This window comes from Phalangium opilio, unplaced genomic scaffold, assembly GCF_054372755.1.
Source record: "Phalangium opilio isolate 3A_F unplaced genomic scaffold, DU_Popi_V2 ptg000098l_1, whole genome shotgun sequence".
Taxonomy (NCBI): domain Eukaryota; kingdom Metazoa; phylum Arthropoda; class Arachnida; order Opiliones; family Phalangiidae; genus Phalangium; species Phalangium opilio.
In genome coordinates this window covers 2,330,553-2,349,093 of record NW_028324201.1, presented here as the reverse complement: position 1 = coordinate 2,349,093, position 18,541 = coordinate 2,330,553, and the positions used below count along the sequence as shown (strand labels likewise).

Here is an 18,541-nt window from a genome sequence, read left to right as displayed (position 1 = left end):
TAACGCAAGGGAAATTTATAATATTGCAATGCTTCAATAGCATTTAGATTAACCTCCAACGGGCTTGTCGCGCAATGGATAACGCGTCTGCCTACGGAGCAAAAGATTCCAGGTTCGAGTCCTGGCAAGCTCGGTATTAAAATTTAAAGATGATTATTAGGATATAACGCAAGGGAAATTTATAACATTGCAATGCTTCAATAGCATTTAGATAAACCACCAACGGGCTTGTGGCGCAATGGATAACGCGTCTGCCTACAGAGCAAAAGATTCTAGGTTCGAGTCATGGCAAGCTCGGTGTTTATTTTGATTAAAGATCTTTTATGCGTCATAAAAATGCATAAATACAATGTTTGGAAAAGTTTTTGATAGAACGAAGCAAGAGCTTGTAGCGTAATGGATAACGCGTCTGCCTTCGATGCAGAAGATTCCAGGTTCGAGTCCTGGCAAGCTCGGTATTAACATTTAAAGATGATTATTTGAATATAACGGAAGAGAAATTTATAATATTGCAATGCTTCAATAGCATTTAGATTAACCTCCAACGGGCTTGTAGCGCAATGGATAACGCGTCTGAATACGGAGCAGAAGATTCCAGGTTCGAGTCCTGGCAAGCTCGGTATTAACATTTAAAGATGATTTTCAGAATGTAACGGAAGGGAAATTTATAATATTGCAATGCTTCAATAGCATTTAAATAAACCTCCAACGGGCTGGTGGCGCAATGGATAACGCGTCTGCCTACGGAGCAAAAGATTCTAGGTTCGAGTCCTGGCAAGCTCGGTATTTATTTTAATTAAAGATCTTTTATGCGTCATAAAAATGCATAAATACAGTGTTTGGAAAAGTTTTTGAGAGAAGGAAGCAAGGATTTGTGGCGTAATGGATAACGTGTCTGCCTTCGAAGCAGAAGATTCCAGGTTCGAGTCCTGGCAAGCTTGGTATTAACGTTTAAAGATGATTATTAGAATATAACAGAAGGGAAATTTATAATATTGCAATGCTTCAATAGCATTTAGATTAACCTCCAACGGGCTTGTAGCGTAATGGATAACGCGTCTGCCTTCGAAGCAGAAGATTCCAGGTTCGAGTCCTGGCAAGCTCGGTATTAACATTTAAAGATGATTTTCAGAATGTAACGGAAGGGAAATTTAAAATATTGCAATGCTTCAATAGCATTTAGATTAACCTCCAACGGGCTTGTCGCGCAATGGATAACGCGTCTGCCTTCGAAGCAGAAGATTCTATGTTCGAGTCCTGGCAAGCTTGGTATTAACGTTTAAAGATGATTATTTGAATATAACAGAAGGGAAATTTATAATATTGCAATGCTTCAATAGCATTTAGATTAACCTCCAACGGGCTTGTAGCGTAATGGATAACGCGTCTGCCTTCGAAGCAGAAGATTCCAGGTTCGAGTCCTGGCAAGCTCGGTATTAACATTTAAAGATGATTTTCAGCATGTAACGGAAGGGAAATTTATAATATTGCAATGCTTCAATAGCATTTAAATAAACCTCCAACGGGCTGGTGGCGCAATGGATAACGCGTCTGCCTACGGAGCAAAAGATTCTAGGTTCGAGTCCTGGCAAGCTCGGTATTTATTTTAATTAAAGATCTTTTATGCGTCATAAAAATGCATAAATACAATGTTTGGAAAAGTTTTTGATAGAAGAAAGCAAGGGCTTGTGGCGTAATGGATAACGCGTCTGCCTTCGAAGCAGAAGATTCCAGGTTCGAGTCCTGGCAAGCTCGGTATTAACATTTAAAGATGATTTTCAGAATGTAACGGAAGGGAAATTTATAATATTGCAATGCTTCAATAGCATTTAGATTAACCTCCAACGGGCTTGTCGCGCAATGGATAACGCGTCTGCCTACGGAGCAAAAGATTCCAGGTTCGAGTCCTGGCAAGCTCGGTATTAAAATTTAAAGATGATTATTAGAATATAACGCAAGGGAAATTTATAACATTGCAATGCTTCAATAGCATTTAGATAAACCACCAACGGGCTTGTGGCGCAATGGATAACGCGTCTGCCTACAGAGCAAAAGATTCTAGGTTCGAGTCATGGCAAGCTCGGTGTTTATTTTAATTAAAGATCTTTTATGCGTCATAAAAATGCATAAATACAATGTTTGGAAAAGTTTTTTGATAGAATGAAGCAAGGGCTTGTGGCGTAATGGATAACGCGGCTGCTTTCGAAGTAGAAGATTCCAGGTTCGAGACCTGGCAAGCTCGGTATTAACATTTAAAGATGATTTTCAGAATGTAACGCAAGGGAAATTTATAATATTGCAATGCTTCAATAGCATTTAGATTAACCTCCAACGGGCTTGTCGCGCAATGGATAACGCGTCTGCCTACGGAGCAAAAGATTCCAGGTTCGAGTCCTGGCAAGCTCGGTATTAAAATTTAAAGATGATTATTACAATATAACGCAAGGGAAATTTATAACATTGCAATGCTTCAATAGCATTTAGATAAACCACCAACGGGCTTGTGGCGCAATGGATAACGCGTCTGCCTACAGAGCAAAAGATTCTAGGTTCGAGTCATGGCAAGCTCGGTGTGTATTTTAATTAAAGATCTTTTATGCGTCATAAAAATGCATAAATACAATGTTTGGAAAAGTTTTTTGATAGAATGAAGCAAGGGCTTGTGGCGTAATGGATAACGCGGCTGCTTTCGAAGTAGAAGATTCCAGGTTCGAGACCTGGCAAGCTCGGTATTAACATTTAAAGATGATTATTAGAATATAACGGAAGGGAAATTTATAATATTGCAATGCTTCAATAGCATTTAAATAAACCTCCAACGGGCTTGTGGCGCAATGAATAACGCGTCTGCCTACGGAGCAAAAGATTCTAGGTTCGAGTCATGGCAAGCTCGGTGTTTATTTAAATTAAAGATCTTTTATGCGTCATAAAAATGCATAAATACAATGTTTGGAAAAGTTTTTGATGGATCGAAGCAAGGGCTTGTGGCGTAATGGATAGCGCGTCTGCCTTCGAAGCAGAAGATTCCAGGTTCGAGTCCTGGCAAGCTCGGTATTAACATTTAAAGGTGATTATTAGAATATAACGGAAGGGAAATTTAAAATATTGCAATGCTTCAATAGCATTTAGATAAACCACCAACGGGCTTGTGGCGCAACGGATAACGCGTCTGCCTACAGAGCAAAAGATTCTAGGTTCGAGTCATGGCAACCTCGGTGTTTATTTTAATTAAAGATCTTTTATGCGTCATAAAAATGCATAAATACAATGTTTGGAAAAGTTTTTGATAGAACGAAGCAAGGGCTTGTGGCGTAATGGATAACGCGTCTGCCTTCGAAGCAGAAGATTCCAGGTTCGAGTCCTGGCAAGCTCGGCATTAACGTTTAAAGATGATTATTAGAATATAACGGAAGGGAAATTTATAATATTGCAATGCTTCAATAGCATTTAAATAAACCTCCAACGGGCTTGTGGCGCAACGGATAACGCAGTTGTCTACGGAGCAAAAGATCTAGGTTCGAGTCCTGGAAAGCTCGGTGTTTATTTAAATTAAAGATCTTTTATGCGTCATAAAAATGCATAAATACAATGTTTGGAAAAGTTTTTGATAGAACGAAGCAAGAACCTGTAGCGTAATGGATAACGCGTCTGCCTTCGATGCAGAAGATTCCAGGTTCGAGTCCTGGCAAGCTCGGTATTAACATTTAAAGATGATTTTCAGAATGTAACGGAAGGGAAATTTATAATATTGCAATGCTTCAATAGCATTTAAATAAACCTCCAACGGGCTGGTGGCGCAATGGATAACGCGTCTGCCTACGGAGCAAAAGATTCTAGGTTCGAGTCCTGGCAAGCTCGGTATTTATTTTAATTAAAGATCTTTTATGCGTCATAAAAATGCATAAATACAATGTTTGGAAAAGTTTTTGATAGAAGAAAGCCAGGGCTTGTGGCGTAATGGATAACGCGTCTGCCTTCGAAGCAGAAGATTCCAGGTTCGAGTCCTGGCAAGCTCGGTATTAACATTTAAAGATGATTTTCAGAATATAACGGAAGGGGAATTAATAATATTGCAATGCTTCAATAACATTTGGATTAATCTCCAACGGGCTTGTGGCGCAATGGATAAGGCGTCTGCCTACGAAGCTGAAGATTTAAGGTTCGAGTCCTGGCAAGCTCGGTATTAACATTTAAAGATGATTATTAGAATATAACGGAAGGGAAATTTATAATATTGCAATGCTTCAATAGCATTTAAATAAACCTCCAACGGGCTTGTGGCGCAATGAATAACAAGTCTGCCTACGGAGCAAAAGATTCTAGGTTCGAGTCATGGCAAGCTCGGTGTTTATTTAAATTAAAGATCTTTTATGCGTCATAAAAATGCATAAATACAATGTTTGGAAAAGTTTTTGATGGATCGAAGCAAGGGCTTGTGGCGTAATGGATAGCGGGTCTGCCTTCGAAGCAGAAGATTCCAGGATCGAGTCCTGGCAAGCTCGGTATTAACATTTAAAGATGATTATTGGAACGTAACGGAAGGGATATTTATAATATTGCAATGCTTCAATAGCATTTGGATTAACCTCCAACGGTCTTGTGGCGCAATGGATAACGCGTCTGCCTACGGAGCAGAAGATTTAAGGTTCGAGTCCTGGCAAGCTCGGTATTAACATTTAAAGATGATTATTGGAATGTAACGGAAGGGAAATTTATAATATTGCAATGCTTCAATAGCATTTAGATTAACCTCCAACGGGCTTGTGGCGCAATGGATAACGCGTCTGCCTACGGAGCAGAAGATTCTAGGTTCGAGTCATGGCAAGCTCGGTGTTTATTTTAATTAAAGATCTTTTATGCGTCATAAAAATGCATAAATACAATGTTTGGAAAGGTTTTTGATAGAACGAAGCAAGGGCTTGTGGCGTAATGGATAGCGCGTCACCTTCGAAGCAGAAGATTCCAGGTTCGAGTCCTGGCAAGCTCGGTATTAACATTTAAAGATGATTATTAGAATATAACGGAAGGGAAATTTATAATATTGCAATGCTTCAATAGCATTTAAATAAACCTCCAACGGGCTTGTGGAGCAATGGATAACGCGTCTGCCGACGGAGCAAAAGATTCTAGGTTCGAGTCATGGCAAGCTCGGTGTTTATTTTAATTAAAGATCTTTTATGCGTCATAAAATGCATAAATACAATGTTTGGAGAAGTTTTTGATATAACGAAGCAAGGGCTTGTTGCGTAATGGATTGCGCGTCTGCCTACGGAGCAGAAGATTCCAGGTTCGAGTCCTGGCAAGCTCGGTATTAACATTTAAAAATAATTATTTGAATATAACAAAAGGGAAATTTATAATATTGCAATGCTTCAATAGCATTTAGATTAACCTCCAACGGGCTTGTGGCGCAATGGATAACGCGTCTGCCTACGGAGCAGAAGATTTAAGGTTCGAGTCCTGAAAAGCTCGGTATTAACATTTAAAAATAATTATTTGAATATAACAGAAGGGAAATTTATAACATTGCAATGCTTCAATAGCATTTAGATAAGCCACCAACGGGCTTGTGGCGCAATGGACAACGCGTCTGCCTACGGAGCAAAAGATTCTAGGTTCGAGTCATGGCAAGCTCGGTGTTTATTTAAACTAAAGATCTTTTATGCGTCATAAAAATGCATTAATTTAATGTTTGGAAAAGTTTTTGATAGAACGAAGCAAGGGCTTGTGGCGTATTGGATAACGCGTCTGCCTTCGAAGCAGAAGATTCCAGGTTCGAGTCCTGGCAAGCTCGGTATTAACATTTAAAGATGATTATTAGAATATAACGGAAGGGATATTTATAATATTGCAATGCTTCAATAGCATTTAGATTAACCTCCATCGGGTTTGTGGCGCAATGGATAACGCGTCTGCCTACGGAGCAGAAGATTTAAGGTTCGAGTCCTGGCAAGCTCGGTATTAACATTTAAAGATGATTATTGGAATGTAACGGAAGGGAAATTTATAATATTGCAATGCTTCAATAGCATTTGGATTAACCTCCAACGGGATTGTGGCGCAATGGATAACGCGTCTCCCTACGGAGCAGAAGATTTAAGGTTCGAATCCTGGCAAGCTCGGTATTTACATTTAAAGATGATTGTTAGAATATAACGCAAGGGAAATTTATAACATTGCAATGCTTCAATAGCACTTAGATAAACCTCCAACGGGCTTGTGGCGCAATGGATAGCGCGTCTGCCTACGGAGCAAAAGATTCTAGGTTCGAGTCATGGCAAGCTCGGTGTTTATTTTAATTAAAGATCTTTTATGCGTCATAAAATGCATAAATACAATGTTTGGAGAAGTTTTTGATATAACGAAGCAAGGGCTTGTTGCGTAATGGATTGCGCGTCTGCCTACGGAGCAGAAGATTCCAGGTTCGAGTCCTGGCAAGCTCGGTATTAACATTTAAAAATAATTATTTGAATATAACAAAAGGGAAATTTGTAATATTGCAATGCTTCAATAGCATTTAGATTAACCTCCAACGGGCTTGTGGCGCAATGGATAACGCGTCTGCCTACGGAGCAGAAGATTTAAGGTTCGAGTCCTGAAAAGCTCGGTATTAACATTTAAAAATAATTATTTGAATATAACAGAAGGGAAATTTATAACATTGCAATGCTTCAATAGCATTTAGATAAGCCACCAACGGGCTTGTGGCGCAATGGACAACGCGTCTGCCTACGGAGCAAAAGATTCTAGGTTCGAGTCATGGCAAGCTCGGTGTTTATTTAAACTAAAGATCTTTTATGCGTCATAAAAATGCATTAATTTAATGTTTGGAAAAGTTTTTGATAGAACGAAGCAAGGGCTTGTGGCGTATTGGATAACGCGTCTGCCTTCGAAGCAGAAGATTCCAGGTTCGAGTTCTGGCAAGCTCGGTATTAACATTTAAAGATGATTATTAGAATATAACGGAAGGGAAATTTATAATATTGCAATGCTTCAATAGCATTTAGATTAACCTCCATCGGGTTTGTGGCGCAATGGATAACGCGTCTGCCTACGGAGCAGAAGATTTAAGGTTCGAGTCCTGGCAAGCTCGGTATTAACATTTAAAGATGATTATTGGAATGTAACGGAAGGGAAATTTATAATATTGCAATGCTTCAATAGCATTTAGATAAACCTCCAACGGGCTTGTGGCGTATTGGATAACGCGTCTGCCTTCGAAGCAGAAGATTCCAGGTTCGAGTCCTGGCAAGCTCGGTATTAACATTTAAAGATGATTATTAGAATATAACGGAAGGGAAATTTATAATATTGCAATGCTTCAATAGCATTTAGATTAACCTCCTTCGGGTTTGTGGCGCAATGGATAACGCGTCTGCCTACGGAGCAGAAGATTTAAGGTTCGAGTCCTGGCAAGCTCGGTATTAACATTTAAAGATGATTATTAGAATATAACGGAAGGGAAATTTATAATACTGCAATGCTTCAATAGCATTTAAATAAACCTCCAACGGGCTTGTGGCGCAATGGATAGCGCGTCTGCCTACGGAGCAGAAGATTCTAGGTTCGAGTCATGGCAAGCTCGGTGTTTATTTTAATTAAAGATCTTTTATGCGTCATAAAATGCATAAATACAAGGTTTGGAGAAGTTTTTGATAGAACGAAGCAAGGGCTTGTTGCGTGATGGATAGCGCGTCTGCCTACGGAGCAGAAGATTCCAGGTTCGAGTCCTGGCAAGCTCGGTATTAACATTTAAAAATAATTATTTGAATATAACAGAAGGGAAATTTATAATATTGCAATGCTTCAATAGCATTTAGATTAACCTCCAATGGATAACGCGTCTACCGACGGAGCAGAAGATTTAAGGTTCGAGTCCTGGCAAGCTCGGTATTAACATTTAACAAGTTGGGAAAACCAAAATATTACCTCTCCGAGTCGGGGAAAAGACTAGTATACGACTCAATATAGAAATCCTAATCGCTAATCCTAGGTTTCAAATCATTACTTACAAAGAATATATAAGTTCTATGTTAAATTTTATTCCCTGATGCATACCACTAGCTTTGCCTTATATAACGTTTAATTCAGAATAAAATCTGTAGGACACGATTTCCATTAGAACATACCTTAACGAGAAGATCTTGATTCCTTTCTAAGGAAAAACTGAACTTTCCTTATCAGTTTTTCAAGGTTATAGAACTGAAAGGGTTTCTTTTACCTTAGCGTTTATCTCGGTAATTTTAAAGTTCACTTTCAAATCATAAATCTTTATTTAATCTCTAGTCTCCCTAATTAAAACAATATGATATGTCCTAAACGTATCTCTAATTTTCATTACTACCAATTTATGCAAAACTACTAATGGCTAATTCGAACCAAAAAAACCAACTCGTACGTCTAAAACAAGGTTCTGGGAAAACCCACTTATGTTTAGTAAGTCGACAGAATTAATTATAATAAAATATTTATTGACTGTGCTCATCAAGTGTCCAATATAAACTGACTACAAAGTAGCTAGCTCCTTTATGAGGAAACCTCGTTATTCGCTATAGGTGACGCGCACTAGTGGAATATATCAGGGTATACTAGTGGCGATACTAACAATATATGGGAATGTTATTAAGAGTATATAGCAAGAGTATATATCAAGTGTATTACGAAAGTATATAACATCTTTCATTCTTTAAAAAATTTAAGTATTACGAAAACGTTTTGGATTGAAAATATTAGTTCTTGTTCGGGTTGACCTTGGTTGTTGTGTACTTGCTGTAAATGTGTAAATGGTGCTCGTGTGCTGGGTATGGCGGATACAGAAATTGTCTTGGGAAATGGGGAAGTTCCCGGAGAAATTCGAGTAGCGCTGTTCGGGTGTTGTCCAGCGTTCTAGCAGTCGTCGTTCAGCGTCTGAGCAGTCGTCGTGCCAGACGGACTTAAAGTCCTAATGTTTGATATTGATGTTGTACGTGGCGGTTCGAGTTTACGCGGTGTAATTACAACCACTATTTGCTATTGGTCTGGTCTTGACGTTTGAAGTATAGTAGGAGATCGGATCTGTGTTGCTGAAATCGGAGAATGAGTTTGAGTTGTTAAGACTGAAGTTTGATTTTGCAAGGGTCGTGGTGTTGGAGATGTGTTCTGCGTTGCCGAGGTCGGTGAATTAATTTGAGTTGTTGAAATTTAAGTTTGTTTTTGTATGGGTGGTGGTAATCTTCATAGTCTGACTCTTGAAGTGGTTCGGTAAGTATTGGCCGCAGGATTGGGTAGATTGGTTAAAGTTTGCCGCAAATGCTTAAAACAATTGCCCTCCACCTGTTGTACTTCTTGTGCCGTGTTGGGTTCAGCGTAGTCGCTTTGAGGTACTGTACTGTGTAGGTGTGTCGGACGTATTTGGTGGCGAGTTCTCCGCCATGTTTTTCCGTCATTTATCTTCAGGATATACGACATGGGCTCATTGCTTCCGTTTAGTACTTCTGCAGGTTTCCATTACCGTGGTCCGACATGGTAATATGCTGTTCTCCCGGCCATTAGGGTTTCAGGTATTGTGCGGTGCGCGTGATTTTGACGTTTAATCATTGGGTTTTTTAATCCAGTAAGGTTTGCGAATATGACAAGTTGAGAAGTGCGTTCGAAGTGTTTGTTTTGTTTATAGTTAACGGTGTTCTGGTACGGCGTCCTTTTAACATCTCGCTGGGTGACGGTAGCTTTCCAATGGGCGTCGAGCGATATTCCATAAGAACATACTGTAGGTCACGACCTTCCTGTTGCGCTTTGATTGCCAGGTTTTTTATTGTTTGTATGGTTCGTTCTGTCATACCGTTGCTTTTTAAGAATGATATGCGCTGGATGTTACGTGTTCTACTGCCCATTGTTGGAGTAAACCCTTGAAAAAGTTCGAGTTAAAGGGAGGACCATTATCAGACACCAATTTCTGCGGAGCACCATATCGACAGAATTGTGGATTTAGGAACTTTATTATCGCTTTATCATTAGTGCTTCGTAACTCTTCAACTTCTACGCATTTGGAGTAATAGTCAACTAGAATGATAAGGTTTGTATTATTGATGTGGAAGAGATCCGCACCAACAGTGTGCGAGGGTAGCTGAGGTACATCGTGAGGCGTAAGCGCATAGCGTGTTGGAACGGTCCCTTTTTTTCGGCAAGTTGTACAGTTCTGGACATACTTTGTGATGCCTCTTTTCATTTGTGGCCAGTAGAGATACAGCTTGGCTTTAGATAGGCACGCGGTTATTCCTTGATGAACCGAGTGAATTTGGGTCATGACATCACGGCGGAGCACTTCGAAACGTAAAGCGCATCCCCTCGGTAAATTAGGCCTTCTGATGCATGAAGTTCTTCTTTTATCGCCCAGAACGGCTTTAACTCGCTGTGAAATTTTTCGCATGCAGATTGCTATCCTTCTTTTATGTAGAACAGTATCGTTTGTGCAGGTGGCTCAGATGCGTTAGCGTTGTTGAATTGAGTTTGTTTTCCTTGCAACAGAGCCACACTCCCGGCTCATCGGTTTCTAAGTAGGATGAGTCAATTTCTGTCGTGGATTGAGGAGCACGTGACAACGTGACGGCCACTTGTAAATGAGTGCCAGGTATGTAGACCATCGTTATTTGGTATCTGAGCAGGCGAAGAACTAAGCGCTGGATGCTTGGTGAGAGTCTTAAACAATCCAAGGTTTATGATCGGCCTGTACGATTAAGGGGACTCCAATGACATAATAGTGAAATCTTTCGCACGCGTAGACTATGCCTAGAAGTTCACGTTCTATTGGCGCGTAGTTTAGTTGAGTGCGGGTGAAAGAGGTTGAAGCATACTCAACAGGTTTACCATTTTATAGTAGTACTGCACCGACGCCTATTAGGCTGCTTTCTACTGATATTGTCCTGGTGGCTTGCGAATTGTAATAGGCCAGTACTGAGGACGAGGAGATGAGGCGTTTAGGTTTTAGGAAGACAGCTTCCCTCTTTGCGTCCCACATGAATGAGACCTCTTTCTTCTGGAGCTCGTGTAGTGGAGCTGTAATTGTTGAGTGTTGGGGCAGGAATTTTACCAAATAATTCACCATGCCAAGGAATCTTGGTAGTGATTTTTTGTATGTTGGGGACGGTATTCATTGAATCGCTTGAACTTTTGTTGGTGAAATTTCGAGGCCTTTGGAGGACAGGATGTTGCCCAAGTATTCTATCTTGTCTACCGCTAGTTGCTGGAAATAATTCTGACGCTGAGGAGAGACCATAAGGTAGCCGGAGGAATCTGTATCGTCCGTAAGGTGTTGCGAATGTACACAAGTAAGAGCTTGGTTCATCCAGCTCTATGTGCCAGAACGCACTTTGCGCGTCCAGGACGGTGTAGATCAGCGTAGATTTGTTGAGCGATAGGCATTGGATAGTAGGGTTTCGTGTGTGACCATCCTTTTGCTTTTTCCACTACTACCATTGGGTGGACCCAATCGGTGAGCTCCGTGACGGGCACTATGATGCCTAACTGTTGCATGCGTTGCAATTCCCGTTGTACTCTTGATTGCACCCACACAATACAATAATGGTTAGCGTCCTTTTTCTACGATGGTAAAAGAAAAACGTTTTAAACTCCATCAAAGGTGATAATGTTAAAGATAAAAAACACTTCTTGTTAAATTGTGAACTAAACTTTATTCATCTGTTTTTATTTAAACATTAGTAATAACTAATATGGATACGACTGGTATCGCGCTTTGTACAAACGCATCTTCACGTAAATAAACTTGTTCACTATACGTAACACAGAAGTGATTTTTTTTATATTTAACGATAGGCTACCTCCTCTATTTTTTTTATCAAAAGTGATTTTATTTCACTTACCAATTATATCTCATGAGAGAATAGTAACTCTACCAACTGAACATACCAGTTTCAGCAACCCTTTATATCTAGATATCACAGTTACCACTTCCACAGTTTACAATTTGAGCGACCATTTCGGGCAGTAGGTTTCCAATTTGAGCGACCATTTCGGGCAGTAGGTTTCCAATTTGAACGACCATTTCGGGCAGTAGGTTTCCAATTTGAACGACCATTTCGGGCAGTAGGTTTCCAATTTGAACGACCATTTCGGGCAATAGGTTTCCAATTTGAGCGACCCTTTCGGGCAAGGTTTCCAATTTGAGCGACCCTTTCGGGCAATAGGTTTCCAATTTGAGCGACCCTTTCGGGCAATAGGTTTCCAATTTTTAGCGACCCTTTCGGGCAATAGGTTTCCAATTTGAGCGACCCTTTCGGGCAATAGGTTTCCAATTTTTAGCGACCCTTTCGGGCAATAGGTTTCCAAATTGAGCGACCCTTTCGGGCAATAGGTTTCTAATTTGAGCGACCCTTTCGGGCAATAGGTTTCTAATTTGAGCGACCCTTTCGGGCAATAGGTTTCAAATTTGAGCGACCCTTTCGGGCAATAGGTTTCTAATTTGAGCGACCCTTTCGGGCAATAGGTTTCTAATTTGAGCGACCCTTTCGGGCAATAGGTTTCTAATTTGAGCGACCCTTTCGGGTGAGTTCATTTTACAAAGCTCCTAGAGCTAGGATTTCCACCAACCATTAATTACGGCTGATCATACAAAGCTCCGAGAGCTAGGACTTTCACCAACCCTTTAGGGTTATAATACAAAGCTTCTACAGCTAGGGTTTTCAACAACTTAAAAAGGTAAAGCTTCTAACCCATCTGGGTTATAAGTTCATTTTACAAAGCTCCTAGAGCTAGGATTTCCATCAACCATCGATTACGGCTGATTTTACAAAGCTCCGAGAGCTAGGATTATCACTAACCCTTTCGGGTTATAATACAAAGCTTCGAGAGCTAGGATTATCACTAACCCTTTCGGGTTATAATACAAAGCTTCGAGAGCTAGGACTATCACTAACCCTTTCGGGTTATAATACAAAGCTTCGAGAGCTAGGACTATCACTAACCCTTTCGGGTTACAATACAAAGCTTCGAGAGCTAGGACTATCACTAACCCTTCCGAGTTACAATACAAAGCTTCGAGAGCTAGGACTATCACTAACCCTTCCGAGTTACTATGCAAAGCTTCTACAGCTAGCATTTCAACTCAATTTGGGCAACCCTTTCTATAGCAGTGGCGTAGCGTGACTTTATCCCACCCGAGGCCAACAATAGATTTTCTGCCCTCCCTTTTTTCGCAATTATGCTTATTAAGCTCTGTAATAAAGCTGTGATAATGTTTCACTGTTTTCTAAAGGATTAAAATGAAATGTATTTCATTAAATACTTTTATTTTGCGTGTTTTTCCCAATGTAAAGTCTTTAGTATGGTGACAAAAGTTGATTTATACCTATTGTTCGATTGTCAAGATAAGGAGATTTGTTAATCTCGACTTGGACATTGTAGACTAATACATTTGATCAATTTCAATTCCGAGAATCTTCTCTCAACTCGCATACTTAATGCAGCTTTGATGAATATTATCAGCATTACAATGTTAGCTAACCGCTTTCAAGTTTCGACTAAACAGTACAATCTAATCCCCTAGAATAGAGATCCTTTCACCCCCTCACGCTACGCCACTAAATTATGCATTACTTTCAAAGATACCTCTTTCATCATACAAAGCTCCTATAGAGCTAGGATTTCCATCAACCATTGATTACGGCTGACTTTACAAAGCTTCGATAGCTAGGACTTTCACTAACCCTTTCGGGTTATAATACAAAGCTTCGAGAGCTAGGACTTTCACTATCCCTTTCGGGTTATAATACAAAGCTTCGAGAGCTAGGACTTTCACTATCCCTTTCGGGTTATAATACAAAGCTTCGAGAGCTAGGACTTTCACAGACCCTTTCGGGTTATAATACAAAGCTTCGAGAGCTAGGACTTTCACTAACCCTTTCGGGTTATAATACAAAGCTTCGAGAGCTAGGACTTTCACAGACCCTTTCGGGTTATAATACAAAGCTTCGAGAGCTAGGACTTTCACTAACCCTTTCGGGTTATAATACAAAGCTTCGAGAGCTAGGACTTTCACAGACCCTTTCGGGTTATAATACAAAGCTTCGAGAGCTAGGACTTTCACTAACCCTTTCGGGTTATAATACAAAGCTTCGAGAGCTAGGACTTTCACAGACCCTTTCGGGTTATAATACAAAGCTTCGAGAGCTAGGACTTTCACAGACCCTTTCGGGTTATAATACAAAGCTTCGAGAGCTAGGACTTTCACAGACCCTTTCGGGTTATAATACAAAGCTTCGAGAGCTAGGACTTTCACAGACCCTTTCGGGTTATAATACAAAGCTTCGAGAGCTAGGACTTTCACAGACCCTTTCGGGTTATAATACAAAGCTTCGAGAGCTAGGATTTCCATCAACCATTGATTACGGCTGACTTTACAAAGCTTCGAGAGCTAGGACTATCACTAACCCTTTCGGGTTATAATACAAAGCTTCGAGAGCTAGGACTATCACTAACCCTTTCGGGTTATAATACAAAGCTTCGAGAGCTAGAACTTTCACAGACCCTTTCGGGTTATAATACAAAGCTTCGAGAGCTAGGACTTTCACAGACCCTTTCGGGTTATAATACAAAGCTTCGAGAGCTAGGACTTTCACAGACCCTTTCGGGTTATAATACAAAGCTTCGAGAGCTAGGACTTTCACAGACCCTTTCGGGTTATAATACAAAGCTTCGAGAGCTAGGACTTTCACAGACCCTTTCGGGTTATAATACAAAGCTTCGAGAGCTAGGACTTTCACAGACCCTTTCGGGTTATAATACAAAGCTTCGAGAGCTAGGGCTTTCACAGGGTTATAATACAAAGCTTCGAGAGCTAGGGCTTTCACAGGGTTATAATACAAAGCTTCGAGAGCTAGGGCTTTCACAGGGTTATAATACAAAGCTTCGAGAGCTAGGGCTTTCACAGGGTTATAATACAAAGCTTCGAGAGCTAGGACTTTCACAGGGTTATAATACAAAGCTTCGAGAGCTAGGACGTTCACCAACCATAACGGTATACCAAACTTCTACAGCTATTTCTTTTTAACGAAACATATTCCTTTATGATACGAATAGTACGATTCTCTGTAAGAGGCCTCGAATCTGTCTTGAAAAAGTTTGTTTCCGAACGCTAAATCTAACTGGCAATGATAGTCAGTTGAAATTTTCTCTTCAAGACCCGGCAGAAGAGACATGTTAAAAGAATCAAAGAACTGTTTCAGGGCCGTTTTACTTTTTAAAAAATTTATATTAAAATCTCCGACAACAACTGTCGGAACAGAGGCATCGTATCTTATATCGAATAAAGGATTAAAATCCTCAAATACTGATCTCAAACTCGCTCCGGGCGATTTGTACAACAAAACAACAGTCATCGGTTCATTTTCAATGGAAACATCCAACCAGCAACGTTCCACATGCGAATTTCTGAAAGGTCTATCGGTTCGCAAAACCCTATTATCCAAATCGTTAACTACATTTTCGGGTGTGTCTTTTAAATAAATGGAAGAACCAAACGCAATTCTACGTGCCGTTCTTGGCAGATAAATACCGCCCACTTCCTTAAAGGATGGCACACTAAAATCATCGGTATCTTTCTTCCACGTTTCAACAAAGCATAATAACTGGGCATTTTTTATTACCGTGTCTGATAAAATATCTTCCAAATGCGCGTTTAAGGACTGCACATTATGAACATAAATGTACACCTTTTCGTTCAAAAACGGTAATACAATACTCTTTGTATCTCGTAATCTTCGAAGTTCCAATTCTACTTGATTGTTTTTAGGCGCATTTGGAACTTGAAATTTACCCTCAATATACAAACCGGAGGCGTTTCTCGCCCTACTGCAAGCAACATATAAATGAGTTCTCTCTAATTTTTTTCTGGGATTACAATGCACTACTACGGACGAGTATGTATCGCCTTGACTCTTGTGTATCGTAATAGCCTCAGAAATTACCAAAGGAAACTGTCTCCTAGAGACTGAAACATTATTTTGCCTCCATTTTCTACTAAATGCCTTAATAACCTTCTCGACAGGAGTCCAAGTCCTGTTATAGTTATTCTGCTCGTACAATCCAAGACACTTTTGTCTCAAACACTTCCCAACATTAGCATCAGCAAACTCAATCCAAACCCTGAACGGAATTTGTTCCCCGAGCCTATTTTTACCGTACTCTATCTTCCTTAACCAACCTGTCGCACCATTCGTAAGTCCATCAGACGTATCGACATTGTTAGTCATCATATATCTCGCACCACAAGCGAGTGATAGTTCTTTAGGGAGACCATACGTATCAGACGTTGCTAACGTTTGAATTTGGGAAAGAATGTTACTTTTAACTTCGCTACTAAGATCACCATTTACAACATCTACTGAAAATGAAATACACTTTTCCGTACTCATTTTTAATAGAGTCTCTTGGTTAAATTGGTTGACTTCAACGTTAGTAGGGAAAAGATGTATCGCTTCTTTTGGCGGTACACGCTCTCTGTTTACTTCCAAACTTACGAATAAGTCAATATCATCCTGATTCATAGTTCCCACAGCCATTCTATTCAAAGCTTCCGCAAACCTCTTATCATCTTTTTGCCTCATAATTTCTTCAAGCTCACTAAATTGGAATTCCTCCCATATTGGGTTACCAATTAAAGACGCATATGGATTGTCACTATCACTTTGACTTTGAAAAGCGAAATGATCCCGGACGGGTCTAAGTTGGTTAAAATCTCCAACTAAAAGTACAGAGACACCACCAAAATAATCTGGGCAACCCATTATCTCTTGCATTCTCGAGTTAACTCGGTTAAAAACTTTCGCACCAACCATTGATATTTCGTCAATAATTAACAACTTCACTTGACCATACATCAATCTACAATTGTGAAGAGTTTCACTTTCTAATCTGGAAATGTTTCCGGCAAATTGACTGACGGGTAGACAAAAGGTACTATGCAAAGTCGCCCCACCTATATTAAAGGCAGCCTTGCCCGTAGGTGCGCATCGCAGAACTTTAACCTCCGAGGGATTAGACCCTGGTTGCTTATTGTAAAATCTAGTAACAGATTCAAATATGGCACTTATCAAAACGCTTTTTCCAACACCAGCGCCTCCTGTAACAAATAGCCGTAAAGGCGTTTCTTTGCACTTTAAATGGTGCAGAACTTCATAAAATATTTCTTTCTGTTTCAAATTCAGCTTTCTAACAAGGGCATTGTATTCTGAATCATTAACTAACGTGACTGATGGAGCAACAGTTTTTTCCGCATTACCATCAAGAATATCTCTGTTAATATTTCCTATTGCCTCTTCCACTGTATTAATTAAAAATTCAGAATCTTCAACAATTAAAGACCTATCTATTTCATTTTGATGTTCCAATTCAGGTTGGATATTAGTAAGATCAGCTTCAATAGCTTCACTTTCGAAATCTCTCACAGCCTGTTCAATAGCTACTTCGTCAATTTCATTATGAAATTCTTTTCTATATTCTGTTATAATCTCAAGTCTAAGCTCATACTCAGATTTTACATCCTTTGTCAAAATATCTCTACTCTCATCACGCCAAGGCGAGAATAACATGATTTGTTCACGATAAAACTGCTCGGGATCTTTCACTAAATTGAATCTACGATACCGTATAATTTTAGAATGACCACGTTTTCTAATGAACCCTGAATCATTTTTCAGTTTTAACCATTTACCACATTGAACTTCATCGCTCTCACCGTCATCAATATGACTTTGAGTTTTCGAAACTCTACGACTTCTGGAAAATTCATACCAAGCCGCAAATTGAGCTAACGTTACTGCCTCTAAATCATCTGGCCTTTGAACATAATGGTCTAACATTCCAGAAGCGAAAACATCCAAACTATCTTTGGACAATTGTTCAAGCTCAAATTTGCTTTTGAGAATATGAACACGATTCTCGGGCACATTTGTATTAACATAAATGCAAGCCCGGCTACACCTGGAGACTGGAATTTGTAAAGCGCTATAAGCCGCTTCCTGCGCGCTTACCTCGTGCGCGTTCAAAAACTGATTAGCAATCACCTTCAACTTTTGCTTCACCGTACATTTATCTGACTGCGCTCGTTTAGCAGCTTCACGCAGAAGCATTGACATACCACGCTGAGATTTTCCTATATAAGACACGATATACATAACCAGAGCGTAAGGATCAAGAACAAACTGAATGTCCATATTCGCTTGCCAGAGGCGCAAAGTGCACGGGTTGTACGGATTAACCCTAGTATCTTTAGGGTGTCTTTTCAATAAAACCACTTTCCTTTTGAGATCATACGTAATGGCTTTAATATAATCATCTTCAGTTATACGCAACTTTTCCAACAACTCCTCAAAACTATCTACCCACAATTCTTTTTCTTTCGATTGCAAAAGCTCACGCAATTTCTTGGAATTGTTCTTACACTTAAGTTCTTCGTCAAGAGTACCGGGTTCTCTTAAACTCGGATCATAAATAATAGTTCTAGGCATGGGAGGAAATGGAATTCCAAAACGACAAACTGAACTATCATTAA

General features: G+C 39.8%; 15 non-coding genes across 15 annotated transcripts; all 15 read left to right on the top strand.

The window, feature by feature from the left end:
• Window positions 1–382: 382 nt before the first annotated feature.
• Window positions 383–455, top strand: TRNAR-UCG (transfer RNA arginine (anticodon UCG)). Its single transcript has one exon. It is a non-coding gene; the product is annotated as a tRNA-Arg (tRNA).
• Window positions 456–1,032: 577 nt separating this feature from the next.
• TRNAR-UCG (transfer RNA arginine (anticodon UCG)) lies at window positions 1,033–1,105 on the top strand. Its single transcript has one exon. It is a non-coding gene; the product is annotated as a tRNA-Arg (tRNA).
• A 255-nt stretch (window positions 1,106–1,360) lies between these two features.
• TRNAR-UCG (transfer RNA arginine (anticodon UCG)) lies at window positions 1,361–1,433 on the top strand. The gene has a single exon. It is a non-coding gene; the product is annotated as a tRNA-Arg (tRNA).
• Window positions 1,434–1,682: 249 nt separating this feature from the next.
• TRNAR-UCG (transfer RNA arginine (anticodon UCG)) lies at window positions 1,683–1,755 on the top strand. The gene has a single exon. It is a non-coding gene; the product is annotated as a tRNA-Arg (tRNA).
• Window positions 1,756–2,978: 1,223 nt separating this feature from the next.
• TRNAR-UCG (transfer RNA arginine (anticodon UCG)) lies at window positions 2,979–3,051 on the top strand. Its single transcript has one exon. It is a non-coding gene; the product is annotated as a tRNA-Arg (tRNA).
• A 249-nt stretch (window positions 3,052–3,300) lies between these two features.
• TRNAR-UCG (transfer RNA arginine (anticodon UCG)) lies at window positions 3,301–3,373 on the top strand. Its single transcript has one exon. It is a non-coding gene; the product is annotated as a tRNA-Arg (tRNA).
• Window positions 3,374–3,943: 570 nt separating this feature from the next.
• Window positions 3,944–4,016, top strand: TRNAR-UCG (transfer RNA arginine (anticodon UCG)). Its single transcript has one exon. It is a non-coding gene; the product is annotated as a tRNA-Arg (tRNA).
• Window positions 4,017–4,429: 413 nt separating this feature from the next.
• TRNAR-UCG (transfer RNA arginine (anticodon UCG)) lies at window positions 4,430–4,502 on the top strand. Its single transcript has one exon. It is a non-coding gene; the product is annotated as a tRNA-Arg (tRNA).
• A 255-nt stretch (window positions 4,503–4,757) lies between these two features.
• TRNAR-ACG (transfer RNA arginine (anticodon ACG)) lies at window positions 4,758–4,830 on the top strand. The gene has a single exon. It is a non-coding gene; the product is annotated as a tRNA-Arg (tRNA).
• Window positions 4,831–5,235: 405 nt separating this feature from the next.
• Window positions 5,236–5,308, top strand: TRNAR-ACG (transfer RNA arginine (anticodon ACG)). Its single transcript has one exon. It is a non-coding gene; the product is annotated as a tRNA-Arg (tRNA).
• A 413-nt stretch (window positions 5,309–5,721) lies between these two features.
• Window positions 5,722–5,794, top strand: TRNAR-UCG (transfer RNA arginine (anticodon UCG)). The gene has a single exon. It is a non-coding gene; the product is annotated as a tRNA-Arg (tRNA).
• Window positions 5,795–6,370: 576 nt separating this feature from the next.
• Window positions 6,371–6,443, top strand: TRNAR-ACG (transfer RNA arginine (anticodon ACG)). Its single transcript has one exon. It is a non-coding gene; the product is annotated as a tRNA-Arg (tRNA).
• A 413-nt stretch (window positions 6,444–6,856) lies between these two features.
• On the top strand, window positions 6,857–6,929 carry TRNAR-UCG (transfer RNA arginine (anticodon UCG)). The gene has a single exon. It is a non-coding gene; the product is annotated as a tRNA-Arg (tRNA).
• Window positions 6,930–7,184: 255 nt separating this feature from the next.
• TRNAR-UCG (transfer RNA arginine (anticodon UCG)) lies at window positions 7,185–7,257 on the top strand. Its single transcript has one exon. It is a non-coding gene; the product is annotated as a tRNA-Arg (tRNA).
• Window positions 7,258–7,512: 255 nt separating this feature from the next.
• On the top strand, window positions 7,513–7,585 carry TRNAR-ACG (transfer RNA arginine (anticodon ACG)). The gene has a single exon. It is a non-coding gene; the product is annotated as a tRNA-Arg (tRNA).
• The last annotated feature ends 10,956 nt before the right edge of the window (window positions 7,586–18,541 follow it).